We start from the raw sequence: 27499 nt of genomic DNA, 5'->3' as shown, positions 1-27499 counted from the left end.
AGAAAACAACAATTTTATGTATTGTCAAAAGAGTGGCTAAATTGCACACAATCAAATGATTTCATTCATATGAAAATGTATCATTTTTGGAGCGGAGCGGCCTGAAAGGGGTGCCGCTGCTCACCAAGTAACAGCCGCTGCCATCAGAATATTCATCGATCCGGGGGTGTTTTTGTTCCAAAAATCTGAGGACCAGGGTAAGGGGTGAAATTCCGGGAGTTTTCCGGGAGAAATGACAAAAAGCGAGATGGGTCTGAAATACTGGAGACTCCTGAGAAAGATGGGAGTGTTGGCAGGTATGGTTTTAACCAGGTTTTTATAAATTGCACAATATTAGAACTCCAAATTTAGATAATATGAATCATATTTGAGGTTTCAAGGTCACAAATGTGAACAATGTTTGAAAGATTCAGATATCATTACGTCTAGGGATCAAATACATGTCCATATTTAGAGACTAATGCCTGATACCCAACAGCAGGTTCTATTGCAGCAGTGTTAGTGAGATGCAGACAGACAAGCGGTTAAGCTAGGACACAGCAGGGTCGATGGCTTGCAGATTCTGGCTCAGAAACACTAGTGTGAATGGCCTAGTGAGACACTTGTGTAAAGGGGTCTCTAAGAGGCAGTCTCAAACACACACATAAAGTACATGCACTTGCATTAGCTCTGGCTCTTGAGTTCCTGCTGTGAGCCAGGAAGTGCACTGACACACTCACTTTGAGTTCTCTACATTCATTAAAGAGGAAGCAGCCCAAGTACTCTTACTGTTCTTGATAATTACTGCCTGGAATATGCAGTTCTAGATTACTGAGGGTTCTATGTACACTGTGCACAGGATGCAAATTTTATGGCCCCCTTTAGATATTTTTTTGGGAATTAGTGTCTTCTTTATAGATTATTAGCAAAGTGAAAGTTGAATGTTGGGTTTGTAAAATGGTGCCACAGTGGCACAGTGGGTAGCACTGATGTCTCAGAACAAGAAGGTCGCTGGTCGAGCCCTGGCTTGGTCAGTTAGCATTTCTCTGCGGAGTTTGCATGTTCTCCCCGTGTTGGCGGAGGTTTCCTCTAGGTGCTCTGGTTTCCCCAACAGTCCAAAGACATGCACTATAGGTGAACTGGGTAAGCTAAATTGTCCATAGTGTACAAATGTATGTCCTGGTTCTCCAGGTTGTGGGTTGAGCGTTGGGCTAACTACCCACCCCCAAAAAAATAGATACGAAAGACCAAAGTGGTGCGGTTAAATATCAATTTCGATATAAACGGCTCTGGGAGTAAGTAAGAAAGTCTCTGAAAAACCATAAATAAAACAAACCTTTAAGCAGAAAGCACATTGTCTAATGACTGCTAGTTGACATGTTGCGAAGCTAAATAGTTCAACTAAATGTGTAGTATACAAAAAGCATGCATACTAAAGCTTACAATAAAATTAAAAGAACTTCACCTTCCATTTAGTGAGTAATAAATGAAACTAAAGTGACAGACACAATTTTAAAGACCTTGGCTTTAAATCTTCTAAATAAGAATATTTAATCTGACTAAATCTTTTTGAAATGTGATTATAGATGGAAAATAATAAATGGATGGCAAGTAAATAATAAAAACTGCAAGCCATTTCTTTTCGGCTTAGTCCCTTTATTAATCTAGGGTCGCCACAGCGGAATGAACCGCCAACTTATCCAGCACGTTTTAAGCAGCGGATGCCCTTTCAGCTGCAACCCATTACTGGGAAACACCCATATACTCTCATTTACACACATACACAATGGACAATTTAGCTTACTCAATTTACCTATATACCGCATGTCTTTGGACTGTGGGGGAAACCGGAGCACCCAGAGGAAACCCACGTGAACACAGGGAGAACATGCAAACCCCACACAGAAATGCCAACTGACCCAGCTGAGGCTCGAACCAGCGACCTTCTTGCTGTGAAGCGACAGCACTACCTACTGCACCATCGCATCACACCGCAAGCTATTATCTGAAAACAATATTAATATACTATAATAAATAAATACACATTTGTTGTATACATATTTTCCCCAAGTTAAATGCAGCCTAATTGAAGTTACTTAACTTTAATTAGTAAGGTGGTATTGGGGAAAGTGACTTTTGAAAGTAGTGCATTACAATATTGAGTTACTCCCACAAAAAAGTAACTAATTGTCTTCCTTTTTATGCAAAGTATGTGTTATATTACTTTTGAAGTACTTTTCCTTACCTAGCTGAGGTTTGATCTCTTTCAGAACTTGTTGCTGTTTTTTCAACTTTTTTTATAGAGAAGCGTTGCACTTAATAGCCACCTATATAACCTACAGCTTAATTTTCCTTTAAAAATGTAGGATAAAATTATATTTTGAGAACTTTCTAAGCCCAGAGCTATACATGGTGTATATAGATTATAAAGAAAGGTTTTTGCTACTTTTGAATGTCTTGTGTTATTCAGTAAATTCACTGTCCATTGAGCTAAAGATTGCAATAAAGTCTAAGGGCATACTCACACTATGCTATCCAAACCGTGGCCAGGCCTGTTTCCCGGATCGTTTGAGAAGTGTGAGCGCTCTGAATCGGGCACGGTTCACTTGGGCTTTGGCACGGTACACTTGTGTGAGTGCAAAGCACACCTAAACCCTCACTAAGAGAAACTGGAGCACCTGGAGGAAACCCATGCAAACGCTGGGAAAACATGCAAACTCCACACAGAAATGCCAACTGACCTAGCCGAGGCTTGAACCAGCGACCTTCTATCTGTGAGGCGACAGCACTGTGAATGAGAGTGTGTTAGTGTATCCCAGAGATGGGTTGCGGCTGGAAGGGCATCCGCTGCATAAAACATATGCTGGATAAGTTGGCGGTTCATTCTGCTGTGGCAATCCCTGATTATTAAAGAGACAAAGCCGTAAAGAAAATGATTGAATAAACATACATTAAAAGCACTACAGTGAGTCTGAACACATATTTTGTCCTTACAAAACCTGAGCTCACATCCTGAAGTCACACATACTGACACTAGATATTAACATAGATATTTATTAAACCATAATGGAGCTATTTTAACTAATTAGAGCCAAAATGAGAGGTGTGTGAGACTGATTATGATGAGCGTAACCAAGTCTACTGTTAATATTGCTTTCCTCAATTTTAGTTTGCTCTATTACGAATTCTCTTGCGGCGACAAAGGTTCATTCATTGCACAGATAAAGCGCTGGACAGAAAATCCTGTGCTAATTTTAGAGTCACCCCTCATCTTCCACATTTGCACTTTAATTTTAATTTAATGAGTTCACTTCCCTCTTTATCCAGCCCTTATGAAAAATATTTGCATATGGTCATCAATTATTTCAAATGTGCCTCAGTTCTGATAATCTTTGAGAGGGATTTTGCATACACGTTACATATAAAACTGATGTGAATACTGTACTTGTACTTTTTCACAGCTTCAAAATTAAACAATTTAAACACCTCTTGTCCCCAAAGTAATGTAATATTTAGTTGTGGCTATACCACATTAGTAAAGCAGTGTTTTACAAAATAACCAAAGCCATTCGTCAACCCCTGTAAAAAAGGTTACAACCGTCAGAGATTAGTAGGAGATGTAGAAGCTTTAAATTACTTCAGCACATCTACAGCAACAGGACATCACTAGTCTCTCACAGAACATCATCTGTCTCTCACAGGACACTAGTCTCTCAGGACATCACTTGTCTCTCACAGGACATCATTCTCTTACAGGACACTAGTCTCTCACAAGACATCACTAGTATCTCACAGAACATCATCTTTTTCTCACAGGACACTACTCTCTCACAGAATATCATCAGTTTCTCACAGGACACTAGTCTCTCCCAGAACATCATCGGTCTCTCACAGGACATCACTAGCCTTTCAAACAGAAGTGTTGTAAGTGGTGGGAAAGGGTGCACAGAGCAATGGCAAGTTAGGAGCCCTGAGGTGGGCTCTTTATGTCGCCAGCTCTTTTTTAGTCTCTTCTACAATTTGCTGACTGTAGTGGTTATCTTAGCCATAACTTTGTTGCCAATGATTTTGCAGAGATTTATTCAGGTTTAGCTCAGGATCCTGGCTGGCCATTTCATAATTTTTGGCCAAATCATAATTTCATAATGTTGTCAGCCTTAAGGAACTGCTTTTATTGGGTGATGAATCAGGGAAGGAACAAAAAGTTGCTGAAGTAGCTTCTAATAAAATTTTTCATTCTCTTTGCCATGTATCTGTATAAATGGCCCAACTCCTGCTGCAAAAAAAAAAAAAAAAAAAAAAACACCCCTAAAACATTACACCTTTCACTTTTACACACTTTGGCTCTGTCCCCAATTTGACAATGTTTTCCCCATAGGATCTAAATAAATGAAAACAAGTCTTTTCCTTATTTCTGTCGATGAGAGGTTTAATCAGAGTGAACTTTCGGTCAAAATTCTCTTAAATACGGAGATTCTGTATGCTAGATCCTTACCCTGTCCAGAACTAAACCTGCAAGCAATTCCAGCTGCAGTGCTGAACCAATTTCCCATAGGGTTTATGCAGAAGGACTTTTAATTTTGCAGTAACCTGTCAAACGATTGGCACGTTTCAGGAATGTTATTTTAAAGAACAATAATCTCCACTGCCTGATTGATATACAATATAAAGGGGGTCTCAGATTGCACAATAATCACTGCATTAAATGACATTTTCCCACAACGTGTCTTTATTTATTTCATTTCAGTATTTTCAATGGAGTTTCTGCTCTAGCCTGTTAATTTTGGAGGGCATGTGCATGTAAACAGCTTTTCATCAACAACTAAATGAATGCTGAAGTCTATTTAACTGATTATATTTTAATTACATTACAACATTTATGCTGTAAAAGGAACCGTATAAAATTTAAAAAGGTCATATTGACCCTTCATTGGAAGTTATGCAGAATCGGTATGGAAAGAAATTGAGATTCTCAGCATTATCCTGTCTTCTCCCACATTTGTAATTAATTAATCCCACATTAGCTAGAATGCTCCACAATTTGTTTATGTTAAACTGCTTTCACACAATCTAGATCGTAAGAAGCGCTATAGAAATAAAAATGAAATATAAAATTACAGATTTGTTACAACAAACATTTTGTGCTACTGTATGGCTGAAAGGATCATCCCTTTGGGCTTCATGGACAACCTACTGTCACAAGGCTTTTGTCACTGGAGCAGCTCACTATCTTATCAAAGTCAGTAGCTATGTTTCCATCCGAAAATGTGAATTAAATAATTTGCATAACTGGAATATCACATATAAGACATGTGACTAAAGCAGCATTTCCATAAAAGTAGTCAAAGAGAACAAAATTGTCACTTCCTCATTAACTGGTGCCAAATATCAAAAGTAAAAACAGAATTTAGGAGATGCTATTAAATAACTTGTGCCTTAGAAGCAGTATGCCGACACGCAATGAACGTGTGGTGGCATTTTAAAGTATCAGACGCAGATGCTGTTGACAAGTCTGGAGGTCATTAATAATATTATAACACTGGCATTTTAGAATGACCGAAACAGCATTTTAGATGTTTTATGATGTGCTCAGCCTGGTGGTTTGCCCATTCACACACATTTTTATCATCACATGATCTCTTATAACAATATCACATGACTATTTTAATGCACATACTGGAATTTGTTTGGTAAAAGTGTTTCCATCGTAGTTTATGCACATCTTTTCTTATAAAATAAAAGTTTATCCTACTCAGTTATGCACGTTTTTTATGCCCATTTTCAATATCTATGCACATCTTGGCATTTCCATCAACCGTTTTTTATATCATAAAGATAGGTAAATAAAAACAAAGCTAGTGTAAACTGGAAAATTAACTGCCTATTAAATATAGCAACTGTTCTGGTAATTAAAAAAATTACCACCAGATGCCAAATTGACACCAATTACTTTTTAAATCTGTTAGTTCTCTTATACTGATCAGTGTTTTTTAGATATCTCATTTAAGTTTTGGTAACACTTTACAATAACAGGGCATGAATAATGATGTGCTAATGTCAACTAAACAATTGAACTGACTTTAACGGCTGCCTTAATTACTTGTTAGTACATGATTGTTTGCTAATTAGTGTATTAATTACCACATTAGTTTATGCTTAATTTAACCATCATGAACTCATGGTATGTTAGTATATAATTATATCATGACTTTACTTTTCATTAACCCATCCTTGACTACTCATGAACTCCTTATGTACGCCCAACTAGTGCGTTTACACTGAAAAACAATAGAAAAGTGTTCTGTCAACATCAACATGAACAGTTCAAACACAGTAGTTGATGAGTAGCTAAGGATGAGTTCATGCTGATGTGCCCCTCTAAAGTCATGACATAACTATACATTAACAGCTCATGAGTTCATGCTGATTACATTAAGCTTAAACTTAAAAGTTAATCAATTCTTTAATTAGTACATTAATTAACAACATGTACCAACAAAAAATTCAGGTAGCCGTTATTTACAAATGATATTTTGTGAATCATGTTGTAGTTAAAGTTAGTTCATGATTAGTCCGCACCTTAACTCATCATTAGTTCATAATAAAGCAATGTTTAGTTTACATATTAATGCATCATAATTCGTAACAACATTGAAAAGTGTCACCCAAGTTTTTTAATACTGTGCATTAGAATATAAAACAGCTATTTTGTTCCTGTTAGTTTAATGTCAAATAGTAAGTAAGAAATTGTTGGTTGTTCTCCAATCTCCACTGCACTAGCTTTACTTTGTTTAGAGTTGTTTTACGGTTCAATGACTGCAAAATGTTTGGCTGCCGGACAAAGTCGCAGTTAAGCAAAGGCTAGTGCTCAAAGCCTAAAGTGAAAGTGTGTTTCTCATGGCGGCTGTCTCTCCAGTGTCCTGCTGCTGAGGCTGTTATAATGATCAACTGTCAAACTGATGACGCAGCTTACCGGCATCTCAAGAGGTGGAAATGAATATTTAATGCCCTCGGCTATGTGGCCGCATTGTGGAATGGAACTGTTTGCTGTTAAGTGTTACGGGCCTATTATGTGTCATTAGGTGCAGGACTCTCTCTCTCTTTCTCCCTTTCCTCATTGTGTTCTCGTCTCCCCAGAGAATTTCATTCTTGTCCTCCTCCCATCAATCTGAGCATCTTATCTGTGCCTTTAACATCTCCGAACATCCCATTCGTCTGGCAGATCTGCAATTGATTGTTCTTTTTTCTGTTCTTTCCTCCTTCTCCGCACACCATCTTCTTTCTTTCTTTGGCTTGCTGGTTGATAAATGTTCAACGTTTCTTTCTCTACCTTCTTTCGCTATCCTTTCATTCCCAGCTTCTTTTCTCTCATCGATGATTCCCCTTTCCCTGTTTTTCTGTCTGGACATATCTCCTCCTCCCGCTCTCTCTCCGTAATGGATTTTTCTCTGTCGGTAGGGCCTCTGTTACTCCTGAAGAGACTGCAGCAGACATGCTCTGTGGAAATGACTGGAAATTGATTTTCAGTGCAAGCTTGAGCACAGCCAGCTATTAAATGGGAACAGGATCCCTCATTAACATGAAACCTGAGGAAGTTAATGTGGAGCGAACTCTGCGCGAGTAGGCAAAGGCGAGATGCTCTGCTTGGCGTGATTGCAGAATATTGTGTTTGTGGCGCTGAGAGTGAGTTTAGTATGTCTGCTCGGATTGTGTCTGAACACCAGGCTTTCACGCAAGTATTTTGTCCTGTTAGAGCTCATGGTTTGTGTGCAGTCTGACATTTTAGCAGCTCAAAATACATACTAAACACCTATTGTAAGAATATGGTACAAAGAACATGTGAAAAATTGGAGAGTTCAGCCCATAATGACAAATCTGTCATCATCCAAAACCTTTGTGACTTTCAGAAACCTGTATGTCTTATTTCTGCATAATATAAAAAGAGTATTAGCTTTGGTTGTCAATGACTTATGTGTGGATTTTTCCACCGCAAAAAAAGTATATTTTTATTGAGAAAAAAAGTCAAGTAACACTTTATTTTGATGGTCCATTTGAATATTAGTAGACTGTTTGCTTAATATCTGTTGATATGCTTCTTCAACAGACATTTAACTGACTATAAGAAACATTTCAAGTGAATGTCAACTTACACTAACCCTAACCCCAACCTAACAGTCTACTTATAATCTAAATCTAATAAAGAATTAGTGTGCATGTAGATGCAATGTAACTAAAATGGACCATTAAAATAAAGTGTGACCAAAGGTCATAATTTTTGCAATGACACGAAGATGACCAAATTATTACAATTATTTTTATATTACTTGATGTTTTGTTGTTTTAATATTCATCACATTTTCAGCAGAAAACAAACAGACATTGTATTATATCAGTTACTTTATCAGAAAAATCCATAAAACTTTTTTGATTTTCTAGTAGTTTTTATGGTTGACAGAGATCTACACTTAATCTACATTTAAATATTAATATCAATTTAAATAACTTCTGTTTTGAAGTTTTCAGTTATCATTTTGAAGTTATAGTTGTCAATATATTCCACACAATTGTAGTCCTGCTGTGCGAATAGAATTCTTGTCACTGTCTGTCACCAAAAGCAAGAACTTATTCTACAAACGCTTTCAGTGTATTAGGTTTACTCTTTAATGAAGTCTATATGATTCTGTTGGTAAGAATTTATGGATAAAAGTGTGCATCAACAGTCAGTATGGTTACAGATGAAAATCACAAATAGAATATGGAGTTGACTCAAATATATGTAATACAAGTAATATGTGAGCCTCTATCAACCTAAATTTTAGTACTTACATCTTTGAGTAAATGCAGGTGACAACACAGTCAGTGTAAATTTAGCTGTAAAGAATGTTGAATCAGATATAGTGTAAGATTTAAAAATAGTTTGGTTAACTACTTTGTTGCTGATGTTTGTGTTTTTATGTTCAACATGGAAAATCTGTGTACTTTAATTTTGACAACAGGAAAGAAGAGGAATAAAAGATAAAAAAGAGTGAGCCTAGGGATGCAGGCACTCTTTGATGGAAAAATCTTGTTTGCATCCTAGGGTTTTATTTTCAATAATCCTGTAAATTCAAGCCCCCAAAAACACTCACAATTATTATTACACTAGTCTCAGCCTCAGATGTCATGTCTAACAGATGAATGTCTAATTCATAAGATGTTTCACATCACATAAAAAAAGTCTTTCTGTGATTTGTCAAATTCTGCATTCTTGTTGTTCCTTAATCATATTCAAATGAAACAAATTGTTCAATAACTAGCTATCACTAATAAACTTGTTCAAAGACATACAAGAGTTTTGCTTGAGGCATTTGGTTTAATCTAATAGAGGTATTTGTTCATCAGCTAGATATGACTTGAGACATACACACACACACACACACACACACACACACACACACACACACACACACACACACACACACACACACACATTATATATATATATATATATATATATATATATATATATATATATATATATATATRTGTRTATATATATATATATATATATATATATATATATATATATATATATATATATATATATATATATAAACACCATTTTATGATTTTATGTTAAAAAGTATTTATAAAATAATAATATTTTTGATGATTAACAGTGTGAATGACTATGTGTACTGGAAAAATCTGTTATTTCATTAAACAGCTACTTGGTTATCCCATAGCAGGGCCGTAGCTAGCCTGGTCGTCATCATAATGACACATTAATGTACCAAAATATTTCCTAAAGATTTAGAATAAAGAAAAATGAATAAATACTTTTTTTTAAAATACAATTTTATTAGTTTAAAAATCATTAGAAAAAAACAGGGATCTGATGAAGTTTTAAATTAAAAGATTTAGCCTATTGTAGCCTGTAGCCTACAAACTAGCCAGAGCATTCAACTGTCTTCAGTCTGAATTTGGCTATTTGAATAATAAAAAAAATTAAAACATACTATTAGTAAAAGAGCTTCACAATTTTTCTAGCCTCTCTTGTAAAAAAAAGTACATTTGATTTGATTTAAAATTCATGGATAACAAAATTTAGTTTTGACATAAATTTTAATATAGGATTTTCCTTGGTCTTAAAGCCCTTTTTAATGGATTAATTTAACTATTTATGATAGCATAGCAGTCAAAATAAGACAAATGAGCTCATTTATGGGACAAATTCTGGACCTTTGTCATTGAGGGGTGGATTTTTCCAACCACCCGATATTGCAAATTTACCATTGATAGGTTCAAATTGAGATAATTCATGACATTTACCACTACTTTTTTCAGGTTAGAGCTGGAATTCATGTATATGCTGCGATGTCAGTTCAAAGTACAGCGTGCATCGCATTATCAGGCTTGTTGCTGACATCTTGGAGTGAAAACAGACTGAATTTGAGGCCGGGTGACCAGGTCTGATAAACTCACGACAAAGACAGCATGACCGTCCTTCTCGGAAGCACAGACTGCCATGGCGTGACTGCAGTATAACTTGCACATCTCCCTCATTAACCATCATTCAATACAGGCGCGTGTGCCGTAACCGAAAGTGGGAGATGCCTCTCTATAGCAACCTCACGCGACATAACCTCTCCATTGCAGCCCCTCGCTATATTTGCAAACAAAACATATGGATCATTTTTATCATCATTTGACAGTTATGGAATGCGAAATGTAGCGAAGTAAGAATACTGATTTTTCTCTAATAATTTTCTTGAGTAAGAGTAAAAGTGCACAAATTTAAATGTACTCAAAAAGTAGGCTACAGGTCACCCAATAATTTTACTCAAGTAAATGTAGCGAAGTAAATGTAACTCGTTACTTCCCACCTCTGTGTATTGGTACTTTTACTTCACTATTTTCCTTCAACCTGCAGTCACTACTTAATATTTTCTTGTCTACAGGAATTAGAAAAACCAGTCCTGTAATTCCTGTCCAATTAAATCGCACATAGAAGTTAAATTGCATCTTGATGAACTACAGTACTTCAAGACATGGGTGATTTATAATTGCAGCAAACTGTTTGGAAGCATTAAAGGTGTCCAAGAAGATGTCCAAAGTCTTTACGTGCAAAGACGTACGGGCTGACGTCAATGTCCAACGTTCAACCTAAAATCAACCAAATATCAACGTTCAATGACGTTACAGCTTGACTTTTATATGGACATTACCACTATGACGTCTATCAAACGTTAGATTTTGGTTGTTATACCTGATGAATAAATGTCAGTATTTGACGTCAATATGATGTTAGTTTAAGATGTTGGATTTTGGTAACTTTTCAACATAACCTAAAATCAACCAACCATCAACGTCATTTGACGTCATTATTGGACATCAAAATAACGTTGTCCTTAGACGCTGGCTAAACATTGAATTTTGGTCACCTGACATCACAACCTAAATCTAACCTAATATTAATGTGTTATTATGTTCGGTACCTGCTGGGCAATAAGTAAATGCACTACAGAATGTTACATTTACAAACATTCACAAACTACTTGTAAATGCATCAACTTTTTACAGCGTAATTCTCACCACTCTTGAGTACTTTTTAAATGTCTACTTTTTACTCATACTTTGAGTAATATTTACAACAGATACTTTTACTCTACTTGTACTAAATTTCTAGGTAAGTAATGGTACTTTTACTTAAGCATGTTTTTTCAGTTCTCTTTTCACCACTGAACATCATTCTGGTAATCTGGTGACATTTTCCTCACCACTGTCACCACAGGCTTGCTTGGTTTGGGATTTGTGGAGCTGCGCGTCAATGGATTTGCTCAGTGTTTGTACTTTCAGTAGGGAAATTTAAACCACACTGATCTAAACTAAACTTCGACTCTGAAAACTGGACTTTACTAAAACTTCTATGTTAACTGCTTTGACACAATCTAAATTGTAAAAAGTGCTATAAAAATAAACATGAATTGAACTAAATCAAATGGTCACATCTTAAACTCGAAGCGTGTTGGAACCAAACATGACTAGTTAGTTTACCTGTCAGTCATATGCCCTTGTGGGCGGTCCATGGTAAAATCAAAGTGGTTAAGAGGATGCTCAGACCTTATGCCACCAGTTTGAAAGGTCTCCCAATGCAAGATTAAGTCAGAACACACAGAAGGTTTAAAATAAACCTGCCTGAACTAACAAGAAGGAACGGAAATGTCCACCAACATAAGTGTGCGAGAGAAAGCAAGAGTGTACTTTCCTGCTTTTTGTGTGTTTATCAAATAACTAAACCGCTCACTAATTGGATTTTGCCACATAAAAAGCATCTGCATCGAGAGAGACGGATAGACAGAGTGGTCAGGAGAGAGAGAGAGAGAGAAATGGAGAGACTACGCAGAAGCATTTATAATTGGCACTGTTCCCCCATCTGATAGCATGCAGCCTGAATCAACAATAACAAACATAATGGCTTTTTGTGCACTGTTATTCTTGCCATCGTCTGAATTACATGAAATCGCCACCCTTCCCCTTCTACCCCTCTTCCTCATGTAACTAATTTGTGTTTTTTTTCTTTAATTTCGTGCCTAGCGGCTGAGTCATGATTAGACTGTGGTGAGGCTATTGTTAGCCGCAGGAGGGGTGCATGTACCACGCTGCTGTCGCCATGCCAACACACACTCCACGGCAACAACAAGCAGCCTGGAGATCACTGGAGATTCTCTCTGATGATGAACCTCAGGGGCCTCCACCCCCCTCGCCGGGCTACATTAATGGACAAATTTCATCAAATGCATCGCGTGTTTATGTTTTCCCTCACAGTGGCCCGGCATAAATCTGCAATGCTGATGTCTCGGCTTTGAGAGGGGAGCTCTGGGCGCATGGCGTCTCTTAAATACAACCCTGCTTAAGTATTCATTGCCGTGATATATGCATATTGGAACGCAGTTTGCCAATTAGACCTGCGACTGTTCTTAGGGGGGGTAATAAAACCTGCAGCTCGCACGCCTGTAGCTGGTGGCGTCCTGCGGTGCGCGGTTCGACTGATTGAAGATCAGGTGGCACTGGAGGGTGTTGGGTTGAGGTTGTCAAGCTTTTATTTTGCAATCCGTCACTCGGCCACCGATCAATAGCCCTCTTTAGACCCCTTTGCTCGCAGCGTGGACATACAGGTTGTGCTTTTTGCACTTTTGGATCCCAAACACCCACAGACAAGCCTGCTATCGTTGCATTTGAACGCGTGCTTTTGACAAAGCATGTATGTGATAAATATGCAATGGATTGGCTAAAGAGGAGTGATGCATTATGGGATGTGAAGTAATGTGCAATTGATGTGATTAGAATAGATCATCCTCGCGCAGGCACGTGGGGGGAGGAAGATGCACGGCCCCCACCGTCCGACAGATGAGGGGTCCCGCAGCCATCCTTCTGAGTAAATGAGAAGATATTATTGCTGTAGATTGATATCAGAGGGGGAGGCTGGGATGAGACAGAACAGCCTTATTCATTAAGCTCTCACAACAGACTTCATCTGTTTAGTGTGGCAGTTGATGCAAATTGTGTCACAGTCAAGTAGCAAAATGGTATGTTTGTGTAACAGGAGTAGACAGGTTCACGTCAGTAATTTAATATATGGCCCATGTGCACGTGAAAGCCACAGAGACATACCTCATCGTTTATGTCCTGTTAGGAGATTACAAGTGGTTGAATGTCGGAGAATGGAAATTTATGCACAGGTCTAATTATCAAAAATACAGAAAAAAAAACAAATCAAAACAAAGCAGAGCAGACTGAGCATCTTAAAGGGAAACACCACTTAAAAATCGAAATTTTCTCATCATTCAGGGCTCATTCACAACAATAATAAAGAAACAGTTCTAAATATCTCTCTAAATATGAAAGAATATCAGAATGCATGTCACATCGTTAATAAAATTGGAATCTATTTTGACTGATTTCTAAAAAGCTCATTAATTAGGGCAGTGCAATTAATTAAAATTGATTTGAAAACCCAGTTTGAAACATTGCGAGTAGCTAATCACAAGAGGCTGCGATATGAAATATTATTTATGCGTGACTGCCGTCTGTTTGACAGTCTTATTACTAGCCATTTGAGTGAGCACACTTTTGTTCTGCGAAATCAGAATTGCGCAAGTGAACTATGCGGAATGCCCACAATAAAAAAACATAAACAAACAGGAAAGCACGAACGAGTCGGATGTTGAAATCTGCCGCTTCAGAAGCATTAATAGACGAATTATATATATTTTAAAAAACAGCACGTCAGTATTATGGGAATATCTTGGTTTCAAAGTCACAGACACCAAACTAAACCTGGTCATTTGTAAAAGCTGTCGCAGAATTGTTGCCACAGCTAGAGGAAATTCAAAAACCAGCACCTAAAAAAGCACCACAGACAGCCATATGAGGAGCCTTGATAAAAAGTCAACTAAAAGTACTGCCAGTGACACTCAATCTAATAGCAAGCAAAGTACAATTTCTGAGTTGTTTACTAAAATAAGTTAATCTTTTCAGTTCCTCTCACTGAATTTTAGCAGTAAGAAGCTACAATACAGATTATTGAGCTGAAGCTTGACTATAAAATTAAATCTCAAATCAAATTGAAATTGCAATATCTGTCAAAAAAAAAAAAATCGCAATTAAATATTTTTCCCAAATCGCACAGCCCTATCATTAATAACTGATAATGATAAACATTGACAGTCAATCAGATTCAGGATTCATCCTAAGTAAGAGCATTTGAGAGGATGCAAATCCTCTAAATGCCGTCTGAAATTTTCTTCTAAAATGAGCATTTTTTTCAGACTCCTATGTTTATGTTCAGTTATTTTACTTTAAAGGCAATGAAAAGAACTTATTTGTCACTATAAACATAAAATTACTGAGCCTACACACAAGAGTCTGAGAAAATTGCTAATTTAGAAGAAAATAACAATCGGCATTCATTCATTGATTTTATTTTCAGCTTAGTTCCTTTATTAATCATGGGTCGCCACAGAGGAATAAACCACCAACTTATCCAGCACATGTTTTACGCAGAGGATGCTCTTCCAGCTGCAACCCATCACTGGGAAACACTCATACACTCTCATTCACACACATAGACCACGGACAAATTAGCTTAGCCAATTCAACTTTAGTGCATGTTTTTAGATTTTTGGGGGAAACTGGAGAACCTAGAGGAAACCCACGTGAACAAGGGGAAAACATGCAAACTCCACACAGAAATGCCAACTGACCTAGCTGAGGCAAGAACCAGTGACCTTGCTGTGAGGCGACAGCACTAATCACTGTGCCACCTGCATTTAGAGGGTTTTGCATCTAAACTCTTATTTAAAGTGGCAGGCATCAAAATTCCAGCATGTTTCTGATAAACAGTATGTATGATGTTATCTAATATCATAATTACTATTTTTGTGGACAGGCCTTTCATACTATTTTATGCTGCTTTTTAAAAGTGTTTTTACATAATTTTTGTTTGTTTAATGAGGCAGACATTGCCACTATGAGCTAAAGAGTTGCATACATAAACCATTGTTAAAATAAACTATAATAAAAACAACAACATTGAAATATTATTCAAACAAACTAAGTGTTTGTACAGTTATATTACATATTTTTGTTTATATTACAGTTTACAGTATGTATGATGTAACATTTTGGTGTTTTTAATACATTACCCTAATGTGCATTTAGAGCAATACTCTCTAACACAATTCCTGGAGGGCCACAGCTTTCCATAGTTTAGCTCCAACCACCTGCCTTATAGTCTCTAATAGTCTTGAACACCTTGATGAGTTGGATGAGCTGTTTGATTAGGGTTGAAGCAAAACTGTGCAGAGCTGTGAATTATAGAACTATGATTTATAGACAAAACAAAAGCATCTAACAAAATGAACCAACTCAAAAATCTAAATCTAAAATATAAATAATATAATAGTAAAGAAATTATTTTTAAACAACACAGAAATAAACCTGTAAAGCCCTGTTCATGTATTGAATGGAATTCACTCAGTTGAGTCTTATATTGTTTTATAATCAAGTTACTTTTGTCCAAACCATGGGACATTTTCAAAAATCTGTTCACTTACAGCTGCTTATTGCTGTAAATACATTATATGTAATCAATAAAAGCTCAGCTCACTGCTGCATTGCGTATATATCAATGAAAACCATATTGCACAAACAGAATCCCAGACCGCCCTCTTTCTAAACAGCTTGAATGTGCTGCAAGATGTGTTTCAATCTTGGTGTCTTTTTCTTCACAACAATGACTAGAAGCATCTCCAGTTCTCACAGCCATGTCATTATCATGTGGCCCTGTAATGGTCCTCACGCAAAACTGAACGATGTCCTTCGCTGCTGCGTACAATGTCAACAGGATGTAAAAACCCACCCACTGCAATGCCATCAAACCAATTCTAAAAAGGTTAATTAAATCAGAGTGCTTAATTTATTGTAATTAACCGGCTGGTTGGAATGACCGGAAAGTACTCATGTTTCATCGGAGGAGAAAAATGAGAGAACGCTGAAAAAAAGAAGGAAAAACCTTAAGTGGGCACAAACTGGCCAAATCGTTCAGTGGCAAACAGCATGGCAGACGGTTGGCATGTTAAGAGTTATGAAGAGAATGAAAGATGGCATGTGAGAGTGTTTGCGAATGTGTGTGGGTGAGGGGGTGTAGAAGGGATAAATTGGCGCTTTTGAATGGGCTTTTGGTGTATTTTAGTATTATAGCGATTCCTTTGTGCGTGCAAACATAATTACCTCCCTACAAAGCAGGGTAGCAAACAGGGAGTTTGTCTTCTTTCAAGACAGCCACATTAAAAGGCAAAGCACATCGGCAGAAGTGAGCTCGCAACAGCAGCCCCCACAAAATGAACCCTGCCAGATCTCTCTCTCTCTCTCTCTTGCACTCTTATTTTTTTCTCCCCATCTATTCTACCCCTATTCCTCCCTCTCTTGCTCCTTTTTTCACGCTCTGCAGATTATCATAAGTCGCTGCAGTGGAGTTCTGGTGTGAACACACCACTTGACCTCCGAAGCCTTTCATCCTCTCTTGTAGTCCAAACAAACCGTGCCCTTCTTCCATTCCCCGACATGCAGAGGCCTCCGACGTTCTCCACCCATAAAAGGAAACAAAATCACCAGCCGAGGACCAAGGAGGATTCAAACAAATCCGATTCAACATACTTCAAGCTGTCATTTTCCACCCAACTACGTAAGAAAGCAGACGTGACCGCACACGATGCATGCACTCAACTGTGTGGAAAAATACAACAGTTTGATGTCTGATAGGTTCTTCAACAAGTCTGCGTGGTGCACAGATACTAAAAGGTGCAATGATACAATACATGTTTGAAAAATCTTTCAAACATGTTGAGGTAGAGATGAAGTTTTTTTCAGCAATGACGCATTTAATTGATCAAAAGTGACAATGAAGAGACAATAAGCACTGTCATTTCGAACAATTTCCCAATTTAAGAATCCTGAAGAAAATTAATCTTTCCTCCCCCCAAAAAATCAAGCATCATAGCTGTTTTCAACACTGATAATAATCGGCATAGTAGAACATTTCTTAAGGATCATGTCAAACCTAAGACTGGAGTTATGATGCATAAATTGCTATTACAGGAATGAACTATATTTTAATATATATTCAAATAAATAAAAAACTGTATAACACTATTTATGTTTATGTGTGTGTGTGTGTGTGTGTGTGTGTGTGTGTGTGTGTGTGTGTGTGTGTGTGTGTGTGGGTGGGTGTACAGTATATACACAGTATACACACTGACATTTAATTACTGAATCTATTGAAAGCTCTTATGAGTTGCCCAAGGTTGTTTATTTGTTGCCTGAGGTATTGTTTTCATGTCAGTACCAAAATACCAGAGGCTGATGCTTAGTTGTTCATTAGATAGCAATGAGATTGAAAGAAGAACAAATAAGACTTTTCTTATCAGAGACTTTTCAGATATTTCTCCAGAGAACAAGAATCTTGTCTCATCAAGGATTTCTTTAGAAGAGATCTCAACAGTATACCAAACTGTGCTTCGATTTGCCGAGACATCAAAGTCTGAAATTTATATTCACATTTTTGTTTTCCTGAAAATTCTTCAAAGATCAAAGTGCAACTTTATGAAAATGGTACATCATGCATATTTCATGTTAAATAAATAAATGTGCAAAAACTTGACAACCAAAACAACAATGGCGGACTACAGAACTGTAGGTGTTTATGATCAGGATGTTTCTTTATAAAGTGACATCATCAATTACTGGTCTGGCATGAATAATACAGTTTTTTGCTTGGTTTTGTGGATATCTGTGTGAACAAGGACTGTCTTAAAAACACACATCTATATGTGAAAGGTTAGAAACTTAAAAAAGTAAATTCAAAAAATTTTAGTACAATGCTCACTCGTATATTTTAGAATGGGGAAAATTGTAATGGTCAACATGGCGAATGAAGCCCCACCTACTAGTACAAGAGCCAATCATCGATTGTTATAGACTGACATTTCTAACCATGTGTGCTTTTACAACAGTTTGGTGGTCAACAAACAAACTGGAATCTCAGCAAATATTTGCTTCACAGGCATAAGAAATATATCCAAATTAAGCTTAAAATCTGTACTTTTAATTAACCAAGTGCACTTGGATAACTTTTTTTTCTGGTTTTGTAATTTGTATGAAACTAACACGTGTTAAAGCCATGTCACATGACAGCAACTACTCAATTTCCCACAAACTTGTAAAACAAAGAGTGGCTGTCATTTCTGGAAGAGATTCGCCATCAAGACCAAGTTGTGGATTACTTCAGAAGTCCAATCTAGCAAAGCATTTTCCAGAGGAAAATGTAACATGGCCATAAATGAGGTTGGTGTTGTGATTTCATTTCTTTCGAGTGCACATGCGCATTAGCTTGTGCAACCTACAAATATGCCATTTTTGTTTGATTCGGACGTTTAGAAACAAAACTAATGGGACAGATGCTGTTTAATTTTATTGGTGGTTCCAAATATGTAATGTAATCATAAGCTTGGCAAACAGTTTTAGAGATATTATTAGATTTTTTCCTATTTAGACAGAATGCCCGAGCATACTGTGTTTCAAAGATGGCTGCCGAGTGAAATGACATGGTTAAGCTTAACCAAGAACTAGGCCTTTGTTAAATTAGGGTATTTAGGCTGTTTCTATATACAAAAGACAAAACAATTGCATTAGCATATTTTAAAATATGGCACTTTAGATACTTTCAGTGAAGACAGCTCAAACAAGCAATGTAGTCAAGGACTACACTTAAGCCTTACCTGTGATACTGGGATAAATGTTTTAAACCAGTACACTAAGCTTTAAAATGGCTAGAAACTCAGATATATGTTCATAAAAATGCACAACAATATACACCAGGCTATAATGCATACTTTCACATGGTATTCAGATCGAACCCGATGAGAGCTGATTTCAGGACTCTTGATTGCTAACAAAATGAGCTGAACCCATGAGCTCTGCTGTCCTTCAAGATGACCTTGTTAACATATCAAAGCTAGATGGTCCTGACCTCGTTAGACGCATGGATTCAATTAACGTCATGCTTTTCAAATGGACATCAGAGAAGAACTGAAGAGTCTTCAAGGCGACCTGATCCAATGTCACGCAGAGGTCCTACCACAATAAGCAAGCAAAGGTGTTTTTGTGATGAAGGACCTTGTTGGGAAGCAGCTCTGTGAGGAAGCATTGTGCATAACTTCAAGCGAGCCAGACAGCGAATAGACTCATTCCTTCAGTGTTGCCATCAATCTTTGTAATAGCTTATCTGTTTTTATTTCTCCCCCACACATTCAAGTACACGGCTCGGAAGTTTTTTTAATGCATTTCTATTAGGGCACTATTTCAACATACAGTGGCCACTTTAAAGAGAGTAAGGAGGAAAAAAAAGAGCGAGAGAGCAAGCTTGCTGAGCCATGTGTGCCGCTCCAGCTGTGGGAAATAAGCAAAATTGATCTGACATTGATTTTCCATGCCTGGCTCACACTTTATTCTGGCACAGAGGTAAGGCGATGTGCGTTTATGTGTGTGCGTGATGGGTTTCCCTTGGGACTTAAGGCTGGCTGCTGAATCAGTATCCCCGTATTCACGTTCACACCGGCCGGTAATGGGGTTAAATGTATTTATACAGAACCACTGACCTGCATCCCGTCTCTCTTGTTAAGGGCCGATTGAAACCCCTGCCACCTCTGTCTTCAACAGGATACGGGGGAATGGAAAATAAAAGATTCCTAACCAGACCTGATGAGTGCTTTTCTTCGGCCGTCTGCTCGCTTCTTGCTCTGTGAAGAAAACAAGGCACAACGGTGCGAGTTAATACTGGCATCACTATTAATAATGGTGGCCATTATACAAGCAAATGGACTGGCCCTTTGCTATTTACTCAGAGGAGATGGCGGCCTGATATTTTGTGCTGATAAACTGGCAGTGGAAGGCTGATTAGAAGCCGCGTGCTGCCTTTATCGTTTAATGAGAAAAGACTGGCGACTTTCTCCACACTCTGCCTGTCTCTCTCTTTCATATTTCTTTGCATTCGGTCCTGCTTTGCCTCCCCCCCCCAGTTCATCTAGGTTGCCATGACAATGGTGTGTCGCCACGGCAACGGTGAGAGCTGACAGGTTGGTGTAAAAAGAGATACAGCGATCAGAGCAACCCGAGCTACATACAGTAGGTATTGAAGGAGAGAGGGCGAAATGACAGAGGTTTGCTGAGGGAAAGATGGAGCTAGTTGGATGCAAAAGACATAAGAGGAGAAAGAAAAGGAGATGAGGGGAGGATAACTGACATCTGAAAAGCGGTAGCGAACAGTCAGTGTGCTCCCTTTTGAACTGGAGAGAATCTGAGAGCGCAGAACATGCTGAAACATCTGTCCAGCAACATCAGACAAGAGCTGCTGCTTCACTTTCACAGCGCCGTTCTGTCATGCAAACCAGCGGAAGATTTGAGAGCTCAAAGGTTGTAATCTCATAGCTTAGTATCAGTGGTGTGAAGTAACAAATTACAAATACTCAAACTACTGTAAATAAGTAGTTTTTCTTAGGAATTGTAATTTACTAAAGCAGTTTTAAAAATGTGTACTTTTACTTTCCCTTGAGTACATTTTTATTGCTGTATTGGTACTTTTACTTTACTACTTTCCTTCAACCTGCGGCCGATACTTTATTTTTTCTTGTCTATGGGGAATAGAAAACATCCAACCTAAAGTCAACCAGATATCAATGTCTAATGGTGTTATAGTTTGACGTTGTGTAGGCGTTACCACTTTAGCATCTATCAGATGTACCTGAAGAATAAATGTTGGTATTTGACGTCAATATGATGTTGGTTTAAGATGTTGGCTCGATGTTGGATTTTGGTTACTTTCTAACACAACCTAAAATCAACCAAATATTAACGTCATTTCACGCCATTATTTAAGATCAAAATAATGTTGTCCTCAGATGCTGGCTATATATTGAATTTTGGTCATCCGACATCACAACCTAAATCTAACCTAATATTAGCTTCTTATGCCGTTGTGTGCCTGCTGAGCAATAACTTAAGGCACTACATAATTTTTGTTTACATACATCCGCAACTTTTTACAGCGTAATACTCATTTTATCACTACTCTTGAGTACTTCTAAAAGATCTACTTTTTACTCATACTTATATTTACAACAGATAATTTTACTCTACTTGCACTACATTGTTAGAAATTGTATACTTTTGCTCATGATTTTTCAGTACTCTTTCCAGCATTGTTTAGTATTATATGAAACATAAATATCATTAAAATATATATATATTTATTAACAGTTTCCTGTGTTTTGTGATAATTACAGGACCTTGATTTTTGGCCAGACAACATTTGATTTTGAATAGTCACTTGACATTTTTAGTAGTTTTAAAATATTTTAAACCATGATGAATAAAATCTCTTTTTATGTCTCAAACTGCCAATAATAGGTTATTTTCACATGATATCATTGAATGCGTGCGAAATTTAGATGGAGGGCAGAAAATGATTCTTCTACATAGGAATCGCTATCAAAACATCAAATGTTTCTGTTTTATGTTGTTTATAATTGTTTGTATAGGCAAAATAAGAAATGCCGAACAGCTCTTATCGACTTACAAAGAAGGAAAGTTCATGAAACTGACTGGAAAACATAAAAAATGTGGCATGCAATACACATTCGTTTAATACTTCCATGTGGACTAACTTTTTTTGAACGCAATAATTTATTTGACAGCACCGACAAGGATTACCGGCCTAAAGCTATGTGCATAAATATGTTAATGTGTTATATAAAAATCAGATACAACACCCCCACACTACACACCAAAATCCAGGAGAATATAAAAAACGTACCCTGCCATGTAATCGCTGTAATGAAATATTTGTCTTGTTTTGGAATAACCCATGTCTTTACTGGTGTTTTGGTGGAATAAACAACTGTAATGTTAACATCTATATGTGCAGCAGCGGTAAATGTTTGTTGATGGTAAATTTGTCGATCGAACAAAAAAGAAATGCCCCTGAGACAAAACAAGACAGTTATTATTGTGAACCATTTTTCCCCCTTGCAAAAATAAATAAACAATGTAGACTATGCGTCTGTTGTGTCTTTTGTGTTGTCTGGAAGATATCGTCATGGAGAAAATTTTTTAATTTATAATAAACATGTTTTTTTGAACTACATAGTCAAATGTATATTGCAACTCTTTGTTAATGAATGCAACAGAATACATAGTAAACTGAAAAACTGTAATAAACACTGTAACGTTAGTGTAAACTATGTTGGTGCATTGCAATGGTGTATAATTGTAGCGTAACTTAGACAACTGAAGCTTATTGAATAATTAGTTTATTCAACAGTTGTGTCATACAACAGCAACAATATAATTACTACGACAGTTTAATTCAAGTAATTATAGTATGCTTTCAAACACTATAGTATTTACTATAGTATTTTGTCATGTAACGTAATAGCTTATACAGTATGTACCACATCAATGACAGGCAAATATATTTTAGTTCAGTAGAAAACTCTGCCCTCTTCATGTTATAAGGATCATGCCTAACATTTGTGGTCATTTTCTATTCATATCTCCTTTGAAATATGGTATCAATTGCAATAATAAGGACATTCCCCTATGTTTCCCATTCAGCTTTTTACTTCCTGCCCTCCATCTGAATTTTGCGAATCACCAGAACCGTCACCGTGATTGAAAACAACCTATTGAGCTACGTTTTTTTTAACAGTTTTTGTTTTTTCATTGTGAATCCACCAGAGGCCGCTGTGTATGTTTTTCAGATCTTAAATTTCTGTCGCGACTCGCAAGTGCCATTTGTGCCTGCTGTTCTCATGCAAATCCACCTGAGGCTGCTATCTATTGACTGACTGACTGACTGACCTTTCCCTCCATCCACCCCTCCCTAAAACCAACCGATAGTGTTTTTAAAAGCTATTTGTAACATTTGTGGATTAACGATGATGAACACCAGAATAGGGGATGCAAATGCAGCATTTATTTAGCAGGATTGTCATACAGGCAGAGATCATAGCAGGTTTCAAAACAGTACAATAAGGGTTATCCAAAATAGTCAAGCAGGGTCAGGCTATGGGGCTAAGGATCAATACATGGAAGAACAAAGGCGAGGCTCGAAACACAGAAGACTAGACAGGAAAATACTCAGACACGAAAACATTACAATATAGCAAAGCTAAGTCCTGAGGTGTCTGTGCGTGCAGCTTAAATAGTGAGCGTAATCAGTCCTCGACAATCCTCCGGTAGTTTGTGTGCAATCAGTCAGGATCAGAAACATGTGTGGGTGAGCGGAGTACATGTATGGAGTTGTAGTCCATGAAATGGCGAATCTGTAGTCTATTAGTGCTTGTGAGTGTTTTCCAGCACTCATATACTGATATTTTACAATTTATATATATATATATATATATATATATATATATATATATATATATATATATATATATATATATATATATATATATATATATATATATATATTTTTTTTTTTACTCAAACCCCTTAAGATCTATAAAGAGTGCTATCATTAGAGTAAACAGATGTAAGATTACTAGTGGAAAATCAGGGAAGCAAAACACCAGGTTACACTGTTAAGGAGTAAACAAAATGTAGTCTCACGAGCTATTAGCTAAATATAATATCTTTAGGTTAACTATTTAATTATTCATATAAAATAAGCTACAAAGGACTGCTAAAGTCAAAGCAGTACATTTACATGTATGCATCTGACAGAGGTCTTTTTATACACTCTTGATTCCTAAAGCTAACTCCCTGATTTACTTGTCTGATTCACTACAGTTAAATGCTACAATGAATCATACATTTCAACAATAAATATTACATGACAAAGAGGATTGATCATCAGCTCGCTCTGCTGTACAACAAAATGTGAATTTAGCAACAGCATTTGTAGCATCTGCTCACAATTATTGGGAAAAGTTAGTCACTGGAAAAACTGAACTGCTATCACACTACGGAAAAATGTTCAATACTTTTAGTTAATTACTCCCCAACATTGGCTCAGCCCTTTCAAATATTACCTTCCCAGTCTCCATTAGAGGCTACCATCTTTTTTTCTCATCTCTCTCACATTTTGAGAGGATGGCTCACTGCTTTCTCTGCACTGGAGACTGAGACAGAGCCATGATTTGATTACACAGCAGATGCACAGCAAGGTTATGGTGCTAAAGAAGCAAAATGTGTTTTCAGCCATGTCCTCTAGTAACAACTGAGAGAGGCGATGTATAACACTTATATCTGGGCTGAATATATATACTATCTCCAGTATGACTTTTCCATTACATCTTCACTCCTATAGCATTTCAGTTCGCCGCACAATAAACTTTTTTTCCTCAAAGAAACTTTCAGTGAACAGCGCCCATGTTAAGCTATTTTATTGGTTCTACAAAAGGTTTACATTCCTTCAAGGTATCATTTTCTCATAGTATACTAAGCAGCATCACATTTTTGCCTATACAACATCTGAAACGTTCATATAAGGATCTGTTCTCTCAAAACCACTTCCGAGAACCTACTCTACTGTGATTGGTCAGATGGACCAGTCTGTTGTGATTGGTGAACTGTTGACAGCACAATCTGAATGCTAATAACAAATTCAAGCTCTGGAGGCTTTCTCATCACTTCCATATACAGTACAGTTTTACAAACTGTAACAATGGTGTCGGGTTTTATGCTTACAAAGTAGATTTACTTTCACAGCACAGATTACAGCATCTTCCCGACATGCTGACAAATTGAGCCAAAATCAGCTACAGCTACTGTGTTTGAAAGGGAGTCAAAGTATTAGCTGCCAACCAATGAAGATCAAAGACTGGCAACATGTACATTGTTGCATAGATTTATGCTGAAAGTAATACTGAAATTACTTATCAGGTCATTTAGAATTGGTTTTTGCCGGCAACTGAAAAATCTGAAAAACCTTCATCTTCAAATCTTAGCAGACTTTTCATATCTGCTACATTACACACTACATAAAAGGTGACACCCCCAAAAAAGCATATAAGGTACATTTTGTAACATAAACTTTAAAGGGGTATATTTTATGCAAAAAATCACTTTTATAAGGGGTTTAGTCAGCCTCTGATGGTAATGATTAATTAATTATATATTTTTTATAATCAAATCAGATAAAAAGAGTCTGCACTTTGATTAACATTTTCCCTTTGGACTTGTAATCAAAGGGCGGAAGCCCTGGTCACTATTGACAATCTGTCACTCATCTGCATAAACAGCCCTTAGTGAGAACAGCTATTTTAAACCATTTGAAAGCAACAGTTACCAAAACGGCACAATTTAGATCAAAACCTAAAAGGGGCAGTTTCAAAGAGTAATAAAACTTTATTCATGGGGTATTTTGAGCAGAAACTTCATATACATACACACACCAGGGACATCAGAGACTTATTACACATCTCGTAAAAATTTGCATATTATGCCAACTTATCCAGCATATGTTTTACGCAGTGGATGCCTTTCCAGCCGCAACCCACCTCTGGGAAACATATACACTCTCATTCACTCATAATGAGATGGCAACTTTAGCTTACTCAATTCACCTATACCACATGTCTTTGGACTTGTGGGGGGAAACTGGAGCACCCAGAGGAAATCCACACAAACACAAGGAAACTCCACACAGAAACTGACCCAGCCAAGGCTTGAAACCGCAACCTTCTTGCTGTGAGGCAACAGCACTACCCACTGCGCCACCGACAATCGCCGTACTTGAATCCTGTCATCGCTGTCAACTGTTCTCTGCATCTCATGTCTGCCGATGAACGGCGAGCCCCTGTGCAAACTGGTAACAGTGGAAAAGCTGTCCACATGAAGGTAAGCAGTCAGCTAGTATTGCAAAAAAAGAAGCAGAAGCCGTGGGTGGCCTCATAACACCCAATATTGTTTGTTTTATAGATGAAATGCAGCCATATGTAGCTCTGGCTACATAATTCACGCTCTCAAGAAATGTACATAAGGGTAGGTGTTCACAATGAGCCAGTGCTGATTTTAGAGTCTAAGCAATCCAGTGCTCAAGTAATAGAGGACAGAAGGATAACATGAACTGGAAACATAGGGAGGACAGTGTGAAGTTGCAAAGAGGCAATGGAAAGAGGAACAAGTAAGTGAGACAGTAACAAGAAAAAAGGCATGTGAGAGTAAGACAGAATGTTTTGAAAGCTCTTAGCTCAGTCCGGTGTCTTGACCTTGAGCACAGTGCTGAAGCCTCAGGGGCAGACGCTAATGTGGCCCGTGCGGATCAGCAATTCCCACATCACATCACTTAAAATCTGCTTCACGCTGACCCCAGCACAGTCCCTGCAGCATCAATTCCCATAGCGCTCCGCTTAATACCGATCTGTCTCACTGACTTGAGTGCAGTTTGGCTCATCAGGTCCAAACACACAGTGTTAAACAGATTTCTCAATGAGCTCAGAACAGACCAAATGACCAGACCATAGTAAAAGATTATCAATGACAAGGTGCTTGTTTTTATTCTTTGAGATAAGAAAGGCAAGTGGGTTTTTAACCTTTTTCTTAAACTCAGAAAATAATTCTTGGAACTCTACAGACATTCAAAGGCCCTCCTGGTGACAAAATTCATCACATGGACCAAAATATCCTTATTCTTGCAAGTGTGGGTGAAATATTCACCTTATTATTTAATCCCAGAAGTAAGCTGTTTTCTGTGAACATGCAAGATACTTTAGATAAAAAGTTGTGCATGAATGAAGTCAAAGCAATTAATCTAGTGGGCCCTAAAGATTTTCCTATGGGGTTTAATAACGGATGTTTTCAATTAATAATTAATGAGTAAAATACGGTCTGTGATAAACATAATGTTATTTTAACATTTTGTTTTACAAGGGCAGCGTGGCGGCAGAGTGGGTAGGGCTGTCGCATTACAGCAAGA

General features: G+C 37.3%; 1 long non-coding RNA gene across 1 annotated transcript in view; it reads right to left on the bottom strand.

Moving 5' to 3' along the window:
• The window catches only part of LOC141376146 (uncharacterized), a 35789-nt gene extending 15218 nt beyond the window's left edge, over nt 1-20571 (bottom strand). The window contains exons 1-2 of the long non-coding RNA XR_012385455.1: nt 20420-20571; nt 20178-20318 (exon numbers count right to left, since the gene is read on the bottom strand). This is a non-coding gene — a long non-coding RNA (uncharacterized lncRNA). The remainder of the gene's footprint in view (nt 1-20177; nt 20319-20419) is intronic.
• Between the last annotated feature and the right edge of the window lie 6928 nt (nt 20572-27499).

The sequence above is a fragment of the Danio rerio genome, chromosome 9 (genome assembly GCF_049306965.1).
Source record: "Danio rerio strain Tuebingen ecotype United States chromosome 9, GRCz12tu, whole genome shotgun sequence".
In the NCBI taxonomy this organism is placed as follows: Eukaryota; Metazoa; Chordata; class Actinopteri; order Cypriniformes; family Danionidae; genus Danio; species Danio rerio.
Note: the sequence above shows the minus strand (reverse complement) of the source record. Positions and strands in the feature narration are given on the sequence as shown.